This window comes from Plodia interpunctella, chromosome 16, assembly GCF_027563975.2.
Source record: "Plodia interpunctella isolate USDA-ARS_2022_Savannah chromosome 16, ilPloInte3.2, whole genome shotgun sequence".
NCBI classification, from domain to species: domain Eukaryota; kingdom Metazoa; phylum Arthropoda; class Insecta; order Lepidoptera; family Pyralidae; genus Plodia; species Plodia interpunctella.
Window position 1 is genome coordinate 4801277 of NC_071309.1, and position 6000 is coordinate 4807276.

A 6000-nucleotide genomic window follows, 5' to 3' on the forward strand; every position below is an offset into this window, starting at 1 on the left:
AAAATGAAATGTTAGACAATAAAAGCTATTTTCAAACAATAATCACTTGTTAAATGAATGCACGCAATCAATTAATATTTTTCAGTTAATAATTAAATGATTTTTTCCACTTATTGAAGAAAACTTATTAAAACGGTCCAGATGTTGTTAATATATGTTTGGGTTAACAACTCTGCTCAAATTTAAAATTCCTACATTATGTATCTATCAATAATTTTGAACCTGAACTAAATAAAAGGTAAGATATTAACTTTAGACAACAGCGGTTCAATATGTTTCGGGATTAAAATGTGAATATGGCAACTATTGCTCATGAACGGAGAGGATACTAAAATCTTGAGATAAAAACAAATGTGTCAAATATGTCAACAATCATTTTATTATTATTCAGCCTCTTTTAGTCTCTGCTTATCCTGTTTTTCAGAAATTTATCAGGGATATATTATTTCCTGATTTTTGATGTAGTCGCAAGACTGCGTTACTTGGTATTAGATATAGATCATAAGCGCTAATGGATAAGAAGCCAGTATTGAAAACGTATTAGACTTTAAAATGACGAAATGAAAAAAAAATTAACTTATCAGAAATTTGTTTGAAAATGGTTAATATTTCACCTATATGCGAAAGTATTATTTGGATATGCAATTAGTTGCATAAAACCACTTACTATATAGAATTTAAAATATTACTATTCATTTACGTTAGATTAATTATTTTTTTCTTTTTCTAAAATACATAGCATAAGGATTAGATATTAAACAATAACATTAAGACTTGGAGAAAGTTGGACATGAGTGAGAATTATCATCACTTAGAATAAAGTTATATTTAAGTTTTCATTATTACTTATTAAAATAAATTATATCATTCATTATTTAAAAAGTAATAGATATGCGAATTTTCTTAATGACAAGTTTTAATCGGCTTTGGAAACATCCGCTTTTATTATTTTAAACGTCGTTTACATGTGGCCGTCTAAATCATATGGGACCTTATAGCGGCTGGCACTTAAGTCTTTATTGCCGTTTTTCGAATACAAAACAACGACAATAATGGTGTAAGTGCTGGGCGCCATAAGGTCCCTTTTGATTTGGACGGCCACATATTGTTGCGTCGTATAAAATTAAATAACTGAAAAAACGATGCGCAAAATCCTTAACATCTGCAAATCAAATCAAAAACATCGCCATTTCATAATCGGTTCAATAAGTTGAGGTTTAATTTGCCCTATTATTATTAAAAATATTACATTTCATACCATTTTGCTAGACTTAAAGATTAATTGTATAGTGTTAATGAAATTGTTTGAAAGAAGTCTCTACGCCGTCAATTCCGTGCTGTAACATAATTTTATATCACACCATATGAGTGTGTAGTGTTTTATGTCTTAAAATTCTGTGTGAAGATATTTTAGAAACATTTGAGAAATTCGAAAATAAGTAAAATAATTAATTTCTGAAATCGTAAACAAATCATATCATTTAAATGAAAATACAATATAAGTATTTTTTTATTACAATGGGACTTTGTCTGGGGAGATATTTTAGATACTTAATTATTTTTTTGATAAACCAAATATTCATTGGATACAAAGCGGTAGATCGAACCCAATTAGTACGATGTTTAATTTCATCGCATAGCTAGGGTTATTGTTACTATACTATAGATTTAATGGCCGGGATTTTGTGCATATGTTTATATAATTAAATGGAAAATAGTACCTGGGATATTAACTGCCTTCATTTTATATATAATGCCGTATCTAACTTAGCTACACTTGAAAACTTGTTTGAACACGAAGTACTAAGTACTTGTGTGTGTATTGTAATCAGAATCTTACCCAATTATAATAAAGTGGGTCGTACTGGAAATTACCTTTAATGTCTTGCGATAGGAATTATTTTAACAGCGGAAACTTAATTACTTAAACATTTGATTTGAATTTTACTTAATGATATAAAAAGCGCTTCCCTTTTATTTTCACCAAGCTGCAGCTTGGTGAAAATAAAATAAATTTATTCCAAATATCCCTACTGAACTATCCAGTGACGATAATTTAAAAAATGGCAGGAATACTAGTAAGGGCGGGTCTGGGGATATGGGATTGGTAAAAATATCTATGATTCTTGCCAAGGACACTATTGTTAACAATTTAGTTTTTGCAAATATATATATATTAATAAATAATAGGAAACCGCAGTACGTACTTATTTATGGCGATAAATTTATATAAATGAGATCATAATTTATTACTATATATAAATTATTAAGTATAATTTTCTTCCAAGCATGTTGGGATCACACTGCTGGGGAACGGCTTCCCTTGTTCTCTTTCATAGTATTAAATATTATTGTTTAAGATCGACCCACTTGTTGATCTAATCTGCTCGCTGCTGAACCTACCTACTCAAAGTATTATAATGATAATTTTCACGATGTCCACAATTATGGCAAAAGGGTTTTAGATCTCCCATGCACTTGTTTAATGTGCACTAATTAATAATAATTATAGTGTATTGTGTGATTTAAATATAGGTTTAGATATAAAATTGTACATAATGCCGGATCACGATGATGACAATAATGAAGTAGAAAAAGAGAAGTCAAATTGAAATATTTTTTGCTCATTCAGTAAATAATGCAATGGAGTTAATTAGCTGTAGAATCGCAATATAACAATATTATACGTATAACTATTTAACAAGTAACTAGGTGATTAAAAATCCAATATATACTATGCTACTCACATGACTACGGTGATAAGGTGGATAAAGGAGACCAAAAAAAGAATATTCAATTCATCTGGGTGATATGAATCCGAGGCATGCACAAAGTGGAAAAGCTTTATATTAGCTGAACTGAACTACGAATTTTTAAACAATGCTTCAAAATTTACCAAATTATTTAGGACATTGAACGCTGCGTTTCATTACGTTGTACAATATGAGTTAGCACATTTGGCTATTAAGTTAATATTGACTACATTTGGTACCGACCGTATTTGTATTGATAAAGGAACAATAAAAGAGAATTTATAAATGAAATAGACTCCACAAGATTGTTTTTATCAGTAGTTTGGTCTTAGTCTTGCTTAATTAATTAAATCGTATTAATTACTGATAGAGCAACTGACTTCTCTTGTAGAAAAATTAATTTGTTCTATTTATTTTAAATAACTTTAGTAAGTTAATTTTATGAGATATGGGCAATGCAAAGTTAAATATAAAACATGCTCTATATACGTACACCTTGCCCATATAATATTTATTATTCTAGGAATAGGTTAAAGAATATATTTTAAAGATGAGTTGCACCGTCAAATTTGGCGTTAATTTTAATAGGCATGCCGCGGACATTTAAACAAAATGTTGATGTTTGACGTGTGTTAAGTTGACGGTGCAAGCCATTGTATGTTACTGTAAAAGTCAATTTCGTACATTCTAGTTCTTACCAGTTCATTCCAATTTTACCACTGGTATGTAAGAAAAGGGTAGTTGCATAATTTCTAAAACCAAAATAATCATAGTGAAAACAAATGACGTCACGTCTTGAAGTCAGAAAGTATTCTTGATATAATATAATTAAAATAAAAAAATAACATTACACAACAAATAAAAGTTATGTGACTGCATTTTTATATATTATTTTTAGGCAACTACCCTATTTAAAAAAAATATGAATTTGATTGAGAAATACTAAGTTTGAGCAACGGTGAGTTAAAAAATATGCCGTATAAAATATTACCGTTAGTTGTTGAAAATTTCGAGGATTTGCCCAGTTTTGGATTTTACAGTGACATATTACATAGGTACATATAACTGTGTCATAGCTCATTATGTAAAGAGCTATAACATATTATATGTAAATAATATATTTTTTTAATAAAACGACTAAAACATATAAAAAAATACTTGCATATTGACGAATATAGAATATTAATTAATATAAGATTGATATTCCAATAACAATGTTTTAGTGATAAGACAATAATTTAATTACATGGGGTGATCTCACTCTGTAAGGCTGTGTCGACAATAAAGGTATCAGCAACCACTAGTGATTAATATAAATTAATATTCTTTCCTACTGTCTCATACATTTTTTTCACGCACTAGGTATTCGAAATGTAAAAGTAGATGTTTAGTTTAAGGGCCGATCAACTTTTAAAGTACTCGTCTTTTATCCCATCCTCTATTTAATCGTGTGCTCACTGCTGACCGTCGTGGTTGCCCTAAATCATCCACTTGTGATGATCTTTAGCTTATTCTAGAGCTATGTGAACTTGGTGTTCAGGAGATCTTTCACATGGTCTGACTAACATACCGGGCTACGTCCTCTGGATCTTTGAAATTACAAATAAAAAATGGCGTAATTTATTATTTCTTCGTAGATACATTGCAGAATTGGAAACAGACATTATGTATAATAATACAATTACAGTAATGTTTGTATTATCAACTTTTTAAATACTTTCTCTTTTTATAACAAAGCAGGGAAAAATTCAGATTTTTATCCAAAGCAACCATATCCCAATATTGAAATATGTCACACAAAATTTCGCCTTTTTTCATTTTAATAATTTCATTTTAAAAATTGTGGACATTCCGATGATAAATATTTTTTGTAAACATTTAAAACATCGTCATATTCAAGGTAACGCAGCGGAAAAAGGAGTACCTTAAAAGTTAAGGCTCTAGTCTTTCAAACATTGCACGAGCATGCACTGCACTTATACTTTTAATAATGATTATTTTATTAGATTTGTAGTTAATGGTTGCACTTATAATAAGAGTTTTGTAGGATAATTAGATTACAATGTAAATTATTATTCTCATATTTAAAGATACAGACAATTCAACACATGAGAAACAATCATAATAAAATAAAGAAAACTGTGTTCTAAAATTTTGACCATATAAATAAATATGAAATTTCAATTAAATTGATTCCACAAACTTCAAACATAAATACTTTTTAGCTTAGATAGATGTAGGTATCTTAAGTCTTCACGTATACTTAAATGTAAATAAACTTGTAGATACATACTTAAACTATATAGGTATATCGTTCTTGTACAATAAAAGTGCCAAAATAAAAAATAAAAAAAACGAAAAAAAATGTACTATTGTTATATTTGGTTTTTCTAAAATATTTCAAGTTCGATATCTCGATTGTGAACTATATATTACCAACGTACTCACCATATTTTTTTACTAAGTTTATTACCAAATTACTTTTTGCAGATTGATACGACTAATTTGTGTTAAGTGTTTATAGATATACTATCAATTACAAAGTAAAATATATATAATAAGTGAATAAGTAAGGGTGTAAATAGCTTAATAATTATAGATTTAATCAATATATCCGCGAAAATAAGTAAGTATTACTTGCAAGAGGGCACTGATTTGTCAATTATTGAATAGACTCACGTAAGGATTTATTTCAAGTCCTGATATGATCCGCTGTAAATATTTTGTGTGGCTTCTATCGATAACTTAAATGCTGGTTTCTTTTGTTTTAGTCCACTGGTAGAAATGCCGTATGACATTTAGCCCAACATTCGCACGTAGTGCAATGTGGAGGCTTATTGAAAACAGTATATGAATCCATGTGGTATTTTGTTTATATATTTATTTTTATTGTTTATTTATAACACGTCCGCTTTTTCTCACCTATATCAACAATATTATAGTATATTTTTTCTTAATTAGGTACCATTATTACTATGTATGTATACTAGGTAAATATTAAAAAAAATGAATAGAAACTAAAGTTTAAAATAAATTAACAAAAATACAAATGGTACAGGTCATTAGGTGAGTTACCTTACGGTAAACGTGCCCTGAAGGCTGGCGGTACATCCAATTTGTACCTCTGGTCAAAAAATCTTCCCCTTTCCCTTCATGGGAAACCTCGACCGTTTTTTTTAATATACTTAAAAGCCAAGACAGTATAAACCTAGCCGTTCTATCACAAACAGCAGTTATTGAAAATAAC